The sequence below is a fragment of the Chenopodium album genome, chromosome 7 (assembly GCF_948465745.1).
Source record: "Chenopodium album chromosome 7, dcCheAlbu1.1, whole genome shotgun sequence".
Taxonomy (NCBI): Eukaryota; Viridiplantae; Streptophyta; class Magnoliopsida; order Caryophyllales; family Amaranthaceae; genus Chenopodium; species Chenopodium album.
Window position 1 is genome coordinate 636,826 of NC_137840.1, and position 15,037 is coordinate 651,862.

The 15,037-nt window shown below is 33.2% G+C and overlaps 1 long non-coding RNA gene and 1 other non-coding gene across 2 annotated transcripts; both read left to right on the forward strand.

Moving 5' to 3' along the window:
- Nucleotides 1-1,407: 1,407 nt before the first annotated feature.
- Nucleotides 1,408-1,480, forward strand: TRNAE-CUC (transfer RNA glutamic acid (anticodon CUC)). The gene has a single exon. It is a non-coding gene; the product is annotated as a tRNA-Glu (tRNA).
- Nucleotides 1,481-10,795: 9,315 nt separating this feature from the next.
- Nucleotides 10,796-13,991, forward strand: LOC145638753 (uncharacterized). The gene is made up of 4 exons (XR_014114698.1): nt 10,796-11,010; nt 12,535-12,707; nt 13,390-13,463; nt 13,561-13,991. It is a non-coding gene; the product is annotated as an uncharacterized LOC145638753 (long non-coding RNA).
- Nucleotides 13,992-15,037: the final 1,046 nt, after the last annotated feature.

Here is a 15,037-nt window from a genome sequence, read left to right on the forward strand (position 1 = left end):
AGCTTGGGGTTTGGGGAGGGGGAGGAACAGCTTGTTGCAAAGGCTCCATTTCCTCGCCACTAGGCCTTTCTTCCCCACCCGAACCTTGGCCAGAGCCCTCTGCCAACACATGTAGTTCGTCGACTTTTAGGCTCATTAGCTGAATCATGTCCATTACCACTTCTACAGCTTCATCCGATGCAGAAGCACGCAACACAATAGGTTCAAGGGCTAACATCAACTTATCATATCTTCGAACCTCTTCTGTTTTCGATGCGTCATGATACGCAACTTTGACAAGCGTATGTTTCCTACTAATATCCTTTCTCCACCTATCCACAATGTACATGGATGGAACTTCAGTCACTCCACTCATGTCTAAAACCTTTATAATATGCCTGCAAATAATTCCATGACATTCAAAATGTCGACAGTCACATTTTGCCTCTTTTCTTTCTGTGTTATACGTAACAGTGTAGTCCTTAAGCCGACCTTCCAGGGGAGTCTCCTTCCTTTTTTTCTTGCAGTAAATCCATATACGATCTGAAAACACATACTCCTGCTCATTTATTGACACCAACTTCTTCGACACAAGGGTCAAATATGCCACACGGTTACACTGGTTTTGTACCTCCACAAACTTCGCATCTGTATATACCTTCTGAAATTTACGTTCCAAGGCAAATTCCGATATAAGAGGCCTAACAAAACGTGCAGAATTAGCATCCGCTGAATGCTCATCATTAGCTCTGCTTTCCATCGCCTTACAGTAATTCGGAGCAAACTCACACAGCCGGGTATGCAAGTTAATATACCCGTCAAAAAAATTGTTGATGCTCTCAACACGTTGAGTAGTCTGCATTCCTGCCCAAAATACCCCTTTAACATAGGCGGGGATCCACATCTCTCGGTCCTCATACAGGCCTAAACAAGATTTGAAAAAACCATCAGGATCACCCATCAAAGAACAAACAACCCAACATTGGATTACACACAGCTAAACCTTCACCATTAAGGGGAGGGGATCAGGGGGCAAAACAAACCTCAACACAGAAAACCAACATATCAGAAAACCATCTAACATCTACAAGGTATTACTTACAAATTAGTTTGTATAATACCAGTACCATCTAACATGTTGAAGGTATTACTTACAACACAAGTACTACCATCTAATAACTAATCACAAACAGGACTGTACCACTGTCCTGAATGTAAATGGTTATCCTAAATACTTGGTCATTCCAACATCACTTTTCACATTAAAAATTTTCACATCATGTCACACACACACACAGCTCCAAAATTAAAAATTTTCACATCATGTCACACACACACTTCTGGTATCTCTCAAGTGTTTTGAGCATGTTGCATGCAATCCAAGTATTAATTAATTATATAATTTTAACAAGTATTGTTTATCAGTAATCCGTTGTAGTCTAGTTGGTCAGGATACTCGGCTCTCACCCGAGAGACCCGGGTTCAAGTCCCGGCATCGGAATTTTTTTCTTTTTTTTTTTTTTTTTTTTTTTTGGAAATTCCTTAACCATCTAAAATCTCTAAAACATATCAATTTTATATGGTGTTTTCTTCTGAACTGTGAACAATTACTCCTGCATGGACTGCAAAGTCTTAACTCCTTACTTCACATCCTCTCTACACAAAGATCTTATTAGCTAAAAGCTCAAAAATAAACCGATTTTTTTTTTTTGTAAAGCAATCTGAGGGATGGGAATAAGCTTTATATAGAGAGTGCATGAAGCAGTCAAATTTTTAATTCAATGAATTGAAATATAGTTGTGTTAGGAAACATGAATGTAAAAACCTCAAGTTAAGCATACATGTATCAAGGCTAAGCTTTCTTCATCTTATGGTGAAGGTCTGAAGGACACAACAATGGCCGAGCTAGATTAATTTAATTAGTGAAGACAGTAAAGTAACAAAGAAGTCAATCGAATTCAAATCAATGACTACAACAAACCATTTGTATAGGTAAATTTGCATATCACATACATACAACATTGCCCTAATTAATTATATATATCTTTGTCATTAGATCAATATAAAACCCTCTCTTTTTTTCATTAAGAAGCAGTATGACTGTACCATGGCATGCTTATACAAATTAAAGTGCATCTAAACCCATTGTATGTGATGCAAAACAATGTTGGTTGTATAATTGTATTAGTTACTTTGAACTAAAGAGTGGATATTTATGCAAAATTAAGTCCCTCTATTATTGATAATTATAATTGCTTGCATTACTTATACTACCTCTGTTACATATTATTTGCAACGATTTGACATAAAGTAGAGAGAAAAAATGTCTAATCGTTGCATATAATATGTAACTGAGGTAATATAACACTAATTGAGTAAAACTTGTGAAGGAGATCAGATCAGGACATAAATAGCATACCCAATACATCTATTATAAAAGCACATTAATTTTTGACAAAATTTGAAAATAAGAAAAAGGAATAATTTTTTTTTCCCTCTAAACAAGTTCTTAAACATCTTAAAGTGAAAAGACAATTTAGCAAGCATATACTCTGTATAAGTAATTCTGTGATTGAGTATACCATAGAGAACGTTTTGAGCAATAAATTAATTTCAAAATTCCCACAAAATAAATAAATAAATAATTAATTATACGGAGTAATAATCATCGGAAAATAAATATCAAGTAATTAAATGCAAACAATTACCAGCCATTAGATCATACTCGTATATTATGAAAAACCATATGAAATTTACAAATCTTTTATTTACTCCTACCAATTCAAGCCCTTTATAATAATTTGCATTTAATTGTAGGCAAATAAACCAATATTAGAAAATTATAATTAATCCGTAGCATTCATATTGTTATAATTAATCCGTGGCAAATAAACCAAAATTAAAAAACACATGATTGAATGGGAAACAAATTAAACAAGCAACTTATGCACCAAAATTAAAACACATGAATGAATGGAACATTAACTAACCTTCCAGCCACTCATAACATTCATATTGTTCTAACTTGAACTTGTGCACCACTTCCCACCAAGACTCAACAAATTCATCTGGGGTTATGCTGTTGTAGATCACACCTTGCAATGCATCTTTTACATTTTCATAATCTTTTACAGCACCCAATTTCGTACCAAACTTCTTCATGATGTGCCACATACACCACCGATGTCGTGTCTCGGGCATTGGGAATACGGCTCTAATTGCCTTCCTCATCCCAGCATCTTGATCTGTCATGATAGCCGCCGGGGGCTTTCCCCTCATGCACGAAAGCCATGTCTTGAATAGCCACTCAAAGGTCTCATCATTCTCATGTGATACCAAAGCACATCCTAAAAGGATGGTCTGACCATGGTGGTTGACACCAACAAAGTTTGAGAAGGGAAGTTCGTATTGGTTTGTAAGGTAGGTAGAGTCAAAGCAAACAACATCTCCAAAATACTGATAAGCCTCCCTGCTCTTAGCATCCACCCACATTATGTATTTCAATCGCCCCTTGCCATCAAGGCGATGCATGTGAAAAAAGTTTTGATTATCGGCGGTCATTCTATCAAAATACGCAAGCATAGCAGCGGCATCACCATTTTTCAACTTCAATCTCCTTTTCCTATTCACCAAATTATGAATATCTTTTTTCGTAAAACCAACATTCTCCACACCATGTCTTTGGCCCGCCATGTTGTTGAAAATCTAACTAACCGAGGCACCAGAAGCATGGTCATTTTCAATCCTATGCTCCAAATGCTTCGTTATCTTCTGCTTTATATACATTGCAATGTGCCTTGATAGCTCAGGAGTCACACTGTGATTGTGCTCATTCACTGCTTTCTTAATGTGCCACACCCCCTCACTATTGCCTTGCCCATACAACATCACTGGACAGTCACATTTTTTACTCTTCCTCTTCTTCGACGGCTCATCATAAACCACAACCCTCTTCCCATTAACCCTCTTCTTGTATGTTGTAGCACCGTAACACTCGCACTTCCAAACATAAGTGCTATAGGCCGCTTTTTGGAAAACATCATTCTTTCTCCCACCTATACACACAACCCCAAATCCCTCTTGATCTCCATATCTACGATAGTAATTATTCATGTCATCCCATGTACCAAACTCCATTCCTACTTCTGGATGAGGTACTGCAGCTGCCCCTATACAACCTGAACTGTATAACTCTCCACAATCATTATTCAACTCAACACCATCGCCAACATTGCTAAATTCACCAACAGCAAGGTCATTATTCAACTGGGGAATGCTACAATCAGCAGGGTCCTTATTCAAATCAAAATCCTCCCCAACATCAATGTTGAGATCTTCATTCAAATCAAAATGCAAACTATCATCACTATCTGATGAGCTATCTGAACTACAATTAACATATGTGCTCCCCTCTATAGCACGGTCCTGATTCTCAGCATTACAATCCTACCGAAACATCCAAACAATCCAAATATTAATCAACACTAACTATGCTCCAAAAATAACATTAACAATCCAACCTATTCCACAAATCACATCTCCCTCAGAAATTCAGCCTCTTATCTATGTGATTATACATTTCTAGATTTATATTTATATGAATGAAGAATTTACTTACAATGAATTAAATTAACATGTTATTCTACTCAATTTAAACCCATTTTAATAGACATGTTTACTTCACTGATCTTCAACACATTTTAATAGACATGTTTTCATTTTGTAGTTCTAATCATTTACAATTATAAAGTACTCTTATGAATAAATAACACTAGCAGCACATATTAATTAAAAACTAATAATATATCCATGAACTTTAACTCACAAATTTAATTTAATTGATGAAACATATAACTTCAACATGAACTATCATCTCCTAAGTTCAATTCATCTTTGTTATATTTCACAGTGTTACAATTCAGTTCCATTAGCAATTACCAAACACCATTGTCTTAAGCAAATTTAAAAAATCGAAAGCAACACTTACCTCAATCATCTCGATTTCTTTGTCACAATTATTTGCATAACTCATTTCGCCTGCCGCAATGTACTTCAACTCCAGATAAATTATGAATATTTCACTCAATTTGCTTCAATTTAATAACAATAAAAAAACTAGGGTTTCACACAACAGTTGAATTACAACTCTGCTCTTTGAAAACACACCTATTCGAACTACTCCTAGCTGGTAAGTCCTTCACTGATGCTCCACTCAAGCCTTCAAAAAAAAATAATACATGGAAGGGATTCCATTTTAATTACGAACAAAATTTGGGGAGGAGGAGGGAAAATTTTGGGGGAATTCGATCCCGCCATTATTTTGGGGTAAAAATTGAGGAGATGCATTCGGTACAAGGGTAGATGGGAAAAAAAGCAAATGGTCCCCCCATCTTTGTACTGTGCTTTACTTTATTTCAGTACTTTTGTTTGCATTCTCCTTTTTCAATTTATGACTCATTTTTTTTTTTAAATTATTGGTAGAGACCAACTTGGTCTCAAGTAGGTTGAGACCAAGAATTTTTGAATCAACCATGCAGAAAACAGGTAAAGTGTTAAAAGTATCGGACACTGATTTGGTAAAGATAAGAGTGTCGACATCGGGCTGACCAGACCCACAAATGAGAATACAAGGGTACTTTATGTGAAAACGTCTTTGTATCAAATACTGCATAATGGTCACTTTTTCAAGAACCAAAATAAAACGAGGCCTATGTTCATTATTAGCAGGAGGATTAATACTTATAAAGGCTGTAAGGTTAATCTCGTAATGCATAAGACTTCCACTGTAATCTTTTTCCTCATAAGCTTCAACTCCATGGATTGCTCTAATTACCATACTTCCCGCCGCAGCCCCTCGGCACTGCCCAGCACTACATATGCCCAGCGACTTTCTTAAACAAGAAAATAAACAGCAAAGATCATCAATAAAATCAATCACCAAATTTTCTGTCAAGCCGGACCATTTTAGCACGCCATAATAAAAATCCTGTTTTCCTCTTCTCAAAAATAAACCCCTAACAATGTAATACAGGGTCCTCGCATCCATATATATATATCATCATCATTAGGTTGTTTTGTCAAAAATTCTACAATTGAAACAACAGTAAGCTTAAGAACAGCAAGCTTACGAACTGAGCGAATTTCATAGGACTCACCATTATGAGCAAATCTGTGAAAAGGTGGTGGTCGGTAAACCGAGCTTCTCTCCGCCCTCAGCGGCAACCTCACAGCTCCATTGCTATTCATACTTTGCAGAAATGAATTAAGCTTAGCTAGCATTCTATCACGAGGAATAAACCAAACCAAACCGCATTTTTCAAACCAAACCAAACCATATTAGTATTGAAACCAAACCAAACCAAACCATAATAATACGGTTTGGTGCGGTTTGGTTTGCGGTTTATGATGTGATGATATTTTTTCCTCAAATATTGTCAAATAATATTTTATTAATTTATAATTAAGTTTAAATAAGTAGCCCAAACGGATTAAATTGTACTACAAAGTTACAATAAAAATAACAATCAACTAATCAAGTGCTAATACATAATAAAAATAATACATAACAATAAAAAATATTCATATGGATTACTATAAAGTTACAGTAAAAATAACAATAAACTAATCAAGTGCTAATACATAATAAAAATAATACATAACAATAAAAAATATTCATACGGAGTACTACATTATAGTCATTAATTATATAGTATTGACCATATAGTTTTTATTTATTTTTCATGGTATTTTTATTTATTCTTTAATTTTTTTTAATATATAATAAGTAATTTTTTATTTAAAAATTATATAAATTTTATAATACGGTTTATTGGTTTACGGTTTGGTTTGGTTTATAATTTTTGCAAAACCAAACCAAACCATAAACCATATTTACAAAAAAATCGAGACCAAACCATAATTTTATAAACCGTAAACCAAACCAAACCGCTAATATACGGTTTGGTCTGGTTTGGTTACGGTCCAGACCAAACTGTGTACAGCCCTACTTGGGTTTAGTGCCATAATTGATTTTGAATTTTTTTTGGTTTGTTCGTGTGTTTTAGGGTTTAGGGTTAGTTTTTGGGTGTTGTAGTTTCGACTCTTTCGAGTTTAATTTCGATCTCTTAGATAGGCAATTAGGCGAGGGCTGATCAGGAGAGAGTTGTTCTTTGCAAGCATGTAACATGAAGGGGTATTTTGGGAATACGGGAAAAGTTAATGGTTGAGACTTGAGAGGAATAAAGCGTGATTATTTACACTACTACAAAATTGGACTTAAGTAACACCAATTGGTAACACTTTAAAAGTTTCATGATTGTTTGACTTTTATGTAACACTTTTGTAACATTTTGATATTACGTAACACTTTTTGTAACACTTTAATAGTAGGTAAGTACTAGTGCTGTCAAATTTCAAACCGAAACCGTTTAACTGTCCGAAACCGACCGACCCAAATGAGAACCGAACCGATTAAAAACCGATTTTTTTGAAACCGAAAACCGACCCGAACCGTATTTTAGTGAACCCGAAACCGAATCGACCCGAGTAATGTTAAACCGTATAAGAACCGAACACGTTAACAAACCGAACCAAATATAAACCGAACTGAAAGAAAACCGAACCGAAAAAGAACCGAACCGTATCTAACCCGAAACCGATTCCAACCCGAAACCGTTTAAACTGGCAAAAAAATCGTTTACACCAGATCGTTAGCAAACTGCTACCCGTTTTGCACCGAACCATTTAAAAACCGAACTGATTGTAAACCGAACTGGTTATAAACCGAACCGTTTATGAACCAAACCGCTTCTAAATCGAACCGTTTACAAACTTTTTTATATAATTAAATGGGTTTTTTTTTTTTTTTTTTGACGGGAATATAATTAAATGGATTAAATATTAGAAATCTTAGAATATTTTTTTAAAAAATAGCAAGGCAAATCATTCATTAAGGTCTTAAGGATAATCAGTGTTCACAAACAAGAGCAAAACAAGCCTCAGGCCTTGCCTTAAACTATTAGCCACACTACTGCCTCTATACCGCCATCTCCTCCACCCACCCAACATTGGTATGAAATTCTAAGAGTAATAATCAATTAAAATTAAAATACAAAGTACAAAAAACTTATATTATTACAAACCCAGATTTACAAGTTCAAATAAGACAATTATCCCTACAAAAATTAATTATACTAAAAATTCTTACAAAAAATATAAACAAATCTAACAAAAATAAAATTAAACAAATAAACTTTTTACAAACAATTACAATGAAATCTGAGGTGAGAGGAGTAATTAATAGAACAAATAGATCTAAAATTGAAAACCAAATAACAAAATAATCTAAGTAATAAAAATAACTAACTGGTAAATTTTTCCTTGCTCTTGTTCCTCTAAAAAATGCTTCAATGGAAGATAACTGAAGAAGTAGTGCTAATTCAATGGTCGGAAGAACGGAGAACTCATAGATGCACCGTGAGGAGAAAGTCAAACACTTGCTAATTCAATGGTCGAAGAACGGAAAACTCATAGATCTCACAGTGATACACATCGGCGGCGAAGATTTCGTTTGTTTTTCCATTTTTTTCTCCTCCCTTACCATTTTAGCATCCAATAATCAACCAAAAATTGCTGCTCTTCGAGTTTTGCTGAATCTTTCTTGCTCTTCTCCGCCGCTCCACACATTACGAGCCTCACAATTCGAAATGCGAAACCATGGATCAAAATAAATGAGCAATTGAAAACATTGTAAGAAATTTTTAGATCGTAATATGTCAATCTAATAGTGGTAAAGTGAGAGTGAGAGTGAGAGTGAGAGTGAGAGTGAAAGGGTTTCATGTAAATCTAACCATTGATTTTTCAATCTATGGTTCAGATTGGTGATCCGTGTGTGTTGTGGGAGAAAGAATCTAACCATTGATTTTTTTAATCTATGGTTGAGAGTGGTGATCCGTGTGTGTTGTGGGAGAAAGAATCTAACCATTGATTTTTTAATCTATGGTTGAGAGTGGTGATCCGTGTGTTGTACATTCATCTACAAAAATATTATTCCTTCAATTCTTTAGTATTTTTTTGCCCCATTTGATCGGGATCAGTGCCCAAGACACGTATTAAAACAATTACTAGTATATCTTTATTTTCATACACGTAAAAATTATAAAAACGTTATATTAATAAAATGTATAAATAGATAAATTTAAAAAGATCACTAATGAGTCTATAACTTTGTAGTAATACATACGAATAACGATGATACGAATATTTAACTATGAGATGGTTAGATGCCATGTGTTAATAATGTGTACATATGATCGATTGAACTAATCAATATTACCATGTTAATTAGTTATTAGTGTTTTCTTTCATTATACAAATCAAAGCACTTTGTAATATCTTCATAATTTCATGAAAATAAATAATGATAAACGAGTCATAATTATCAGTCTTGTTGACTAATCAAGTATCGAATTACCAAATTGCAAATTTCCATTTCATAAGAAGTCAAGAACTCATCAAATCATGATTATGATACTATGCGTAGTATATAAATGATTAAATAAGAAGCATATAATAACCTAATTGTAAAACAATAATACATTAATACACTAACTCTTATAATCAACTTCGTAATAAACTAGTAAAATCAGTATGACTAAACTTGAAACAGAACATAATATGTATTTATAAAATCAATGAGAATTTGTTTATAATATGATGCCTAAATATGAAATGATTCGCGACTTGCCGACTTTATATAACACTTGTGAACGCAAAAGGTTAGCAAGTACTATCAAATTTCAAGCCAAAAACATTTAACTGCCCGAATCCAAACAACTCGATAAACAATTTATTTTTTGAAACCGAAAACCGACCCGAACCGTAATTTAGTAAACTTGAAATGGAACCGATATGAATAACGTTAAAGTGGTTAAACCATCGAAGAACCGAACTAGTAATAAACTGAACCGAAAAAGAACCGAACCAGTTAAAAACTGAACCGATAAAGATCCGAACCAGTTATAAACTAAACCAAAAAAGAACCGAACTGTTTCTAACCCGAAACCGTTTCCAACCCGAAACTGTTTGAACCGGGATAAAAACCGTTTACACCGCACCGTTAACAAACTGCAACCCGCCTGCACCGAACCGTTTACTACCCGAACTGTTTACAACCCAAACCGAATTAAAACCGCTTAAGAATAAACCGAAACCGAATCGAACCGAAAACTATTTAAACCGAACCAAAACCGACCCATGAGACAATTAAACCGATTCCAAACCGACCCGATTAACTACCGAACCGATTTCAAACCGAACCGAAACCGAACTGTCAAACCGTTTTGACAGTGCTATAGGTAACACATTATTGTAACACTTTGATATTAGGTATCACTTGGTTGTAACACTTAACTTTATATGCCCAATCCTTCTAATTTTTCTTATCAATTTTTTTTTTCTTAGCTTTGCCCAACATTACATTCACCAACCTTTTCGTATTAAGTATTCACATGGTTCCACTACAAGAAAATGTTACAATATAGACGTTTTTTTTTTTTTTAGAAAATTACAATATGCACACTTTTGTAATGAGTTAATGACTTTTAAATGGTGTCACTGGCCGTTTTTTTTGTGATTGTTTATACACTTTAAAGCGTCACTATTAGTGTTTTTTTTTTTAAAAAAAAAATAGTTAATTACTGATCAACGGATAACTAAACACGTGTCACACAAGTACGATACAAAGCGGCTTTGAAATTTTCACTTTAAAATTAAGTGGGACTTTAATTAATTAACCTCTATAACTCGCTTCCGCTCCCACAAGTCCTACCTCACTCATTCACTCCCACGAAACCCTCAATATTTCCTTTGGGAACCACCGCAATCACTCTCTCTTTTAGAAAGAGGAACCCGAATCTAAACCCACCGTCGCCATAACCACTGCCGCCGTCGCCGAGTTACCTCTGTCGCTGCTGTTGGAGTCGCCGGGGCAATGGCTTGAAATTAGTTATGATTTCCGATGTCGCTTCCTAAGTAAGATCGCTCCTACTCTCATTGCCAAAGAATACCTTAATGTTGTCCTATTTTCCCTTTATTTCCTTAATTCCTAACAATATAAGTTCCAGAGAATTATTTAATTTTAAGAAATTAAGTATTAGTTCTTTATCAATTGAATTCTTAGGGAAAAATTATTTATTATATTACATTTCTATAATTATGCGAATTGAATAGCTTTGTAATTTTTTTTTAATTTTTTTTTTATTGTGATTATATATTGATAGTACAGTTTCATAAGACCTAGTCTTGTTAATCAAAATGCTTGGTGGTTTTCAATAGTTTAGTTTGTTGTTAGATAGTAGGGTTTGATTTAAAATATTTTTTAATAAGATGAAGATTGGTGTTTAAAGTACTGTATATTGGTAGACATGTTAATTGTTTGCATTGATTCAGTATAGCTGTTGCTAATATGGTCTATTGATGTTTAATTTGAGGGAAAAAAATTGGCTTGAAATGTATTAACTAACTTTCATTTTTTTTTATTTTATTTGTTTCGAGCAGTGGTTCAAAATAGGAGTTTGAAATGGTAGCTATATGATAGAGTACAATGTCAAATTATTTTTGTAGTTAGCTGCTAATTAGCATAAGTTAATCAATTTTGGAGCAGCAATAGGTTTGTTTTCCTAAAACCAAACTAATACTAGAATAAAGAGCACCAGGCCCTCTTTGCTACTACTACTACTACTTTTTTTTTAGTTATGTGAATAAATAGATATCCATGTATGTAGTAGCTTGTTGCAACTATCTGCGTAACCATGTGTGTTGCACAGAGCAAACCCTGATTCTATCATTAATTCAGCTCTGTGTTTTGGGTTGCTCACTCAGAACTGGCTGATCCATGTAATATTGCCTTGAATCAACTTTGTATTTAGATATCCCTCCAATTGATGACTTACTAGTAGATACTAGAAATATAATTGTAGTGCTCCCAATTTAATTTGTTTGTCTTCTCAATCCCCCAAAGTATGATATGCAATGCTTTGATTATTAATAGATCGATAAGAATCATTCATACTTGTTAAGGTTAGTTTAGTTGATTTCAACTCATTATTACAGGAAAAGTAGTTTGTGAATCATATTCTTCGGCAAGAAATTAACCAAAGTTGCCTTCATACAAGGAAAGTTACAAGTTCATGAGAACGTATATTAATATAGAACTAATAGAAGAAAGGCTCACAAATAGGGTCGGAGCTAAGGGGTGGGTGGGCTGTGGAGGCTCTTCACCGACAACCCAACTCCCTTTTCTTTAGTATTTAAAGTCTAGTTACTAATTATGCCGGAATTAATGCCTTTACTATTGCCTAATCATGCAACTAACTCTTCAATTTTTTTTAATTTTTTTTTTAAATTTCACTTTTGAGTAGTTGTTCTGAATAGGAGTTTGAAGGTTCAGGTGAAGTGAGTTAACTTGCTTCTTTGCAGTGTGCGCTCTTTTCTACCCTACACGCAATCTTTATTAAATGATGTATCATTAATTTTCTGCACAATATTTACTTGCAGGGACAATATATCATGCAAAAATTATTTCTTTGTGTTTTTACTTCATTTCATGATGATGTAAAGATTGACGAGCAGCTTACAGAAAAGATTACTTTGGCTCAACAATTCATCCGGACGCAAGTATTGGATATCAAGCCACCCTTTCAAATTGAGTGGTCAACTGGTCATGGCTGGTTAGTATGAAATTTTGATGCTTTATTTTTAATTGTTATATATGTAACAGCTTGAACAACATCTTTGGAACGGAATGAATTGTATTTTTACTAGTGAGTTAAATTTCAATTCTCCTCATTAAGAGTTGCATCAGATTTGAGTGTATCTCACTACACTAAAAATACTACACTTAAAATATTTTTAGTGAAAATTGTTACTCTCTATAACTTGAATAGTCCCAAATTAAAGGCCACTCTTCATATTTACCAAGTTAAATAATAAAAATTCCCATATATGATTAGATTTATTAGGATTCTACATCTCAAATTGGAAAAAAAAAATGCTTGCTCACAATGATTACATATCTTATCTAGGATAATTATGTTGTATTGAGTCAATTCCTTAAAAATGATCTATGACCAAAATTTTCCTATTGAAGTACAGTTAGAGATGTATTATTATTCATTTAGTTTTTAAGGTATCTAAGTTGTCACAAAATGGATAATCACGCATCAATCAAAGTATAGTAACAAAATCAGGAATAAGAAAAGTTATGTCAGAATGGAAACATAAGCTAATCTAAAATGTTTACAAGTTTATGCAAATTTGGACTTCAGTTCAACTATGATACTCGTTAGATGTAGCTGTCATTAACTCTTAGCTTTCACTTTAATGACTTTACCTTATCTAATGTTTCTTGAGTACTCTTAATGGTGAGGAGCTAGGCATGCAAGATGAACCACTAGTGAATCATGGGCACAGAAGTGAACAAAAAGGTAATGATCACTGTAATTTTGTCCTAAATATTTTAATATAGATATGTTAAGAGTCATATATAGTTTTAATGACCTTGTTGAGTTAATGTTCATGTAGCACTTTCAAAAAGGAAGCGAACCAGAGGACCAACTATATATGTCTAAAGATGTCCATGAATGGACATTAGAAGAGCTAAGCCACTAATGTGCTACTACTACTGTTTGCTGCCACTGCTATCTGCTACTGTCTACTGGTATTGATGTCTGATGTGTAGCTGATGTTACCATTGCTGTCGTTCTGCTAGGTTGATGCAGCTATCATATATTGCTACTGCCGTTGACTATATTTTGAAATTTGGAGTTGTTTCGTATGCCTTCACTTTTTCCAAGCTAGAGACCAAAGCTAACTTTCTTTTTGTTTTGATTATTATATTGTTTGGCCAAACATATAAATTAGTGTTTATGGATGTTTTTTGTATGAGTTATATATGAAATTATTTCAATTCAATTTATTGTATATCATATATGTAAATTTCTCATTCATGGTTACGTTGTTGTACCGTTGTACGTATTAATATTATTTTTATAAATAATTATAATAATAAATAATTATAATAATAATAATAATTATTATTATTATTATAATTAATTATTATAATTAATAATTATAATTAATAATAATAATAATAATAATAATAATAATAATAATAACAATAATAATAATAATATAATAAATGTTACTTATTAATTAATAAAGTGTTATATTAATATGCAAAAAGTGATACATAATGTCAAATAAAGTGCTACTATATGTCAAAAGAAAATTGGAGATTGTTACCTAATAATCAATAAGGTGTTACATTAGTTTGAAAAAGTGATACATAATGTCACATAAAGTGCTACTATATGATTGTAAAATGTTATTAAAGATAAGTGTTACCTAAGAAATAAAAAGTAACACTTTCAAAATGATACTAATAATATAAAAAGTGATATCTAAGAGGGTTTATAGTAACACTTTTGAAAGTGTTACCATACATTACTCAAAGTGTTACGTAAGACCTTAGGTAACATGGGCGGAAGTATCACCCAATAAAGTGTTACCTATTGTCTATAGTAGCACTTTTACCACTTTATGTAACACTTTTTGGGTGTTACTTAAGGTTAGTTTTGTACTAGTGTTAGGAAATTTCCATACAATATGGTTGTAGTATCTTCGTACTTTCTTTAATTTTCCTTCTTCGTACTTTCTTTAATTTTCCTTCTTCATTTAAGACTTTACATTTTTTTTTTACCAAAATAAAAAATCAACTTACAAATTCATCAAATTTTTGGACAACAGAGTTGAAGACAAATATGTGGTCCAATTAAAGGTAAGAGCAAATCAGGTCAGGTTAGGTTTAATATTTTTCAATTCCTCTTATAAAATTAGGGCAAATCAGATCAAGTCAAATTAGATCAGGTCAGGTCAGGTCCAATAAATTGAAGAGAACGCACCCTTACTCTCTTTAATACTTGCTCTGTTTTTTTTTACTTGCAACAAGTGTGGATTTTTGTGAGAGATAAAAAATTCACTTGTTATAAGTAAAAAAAAA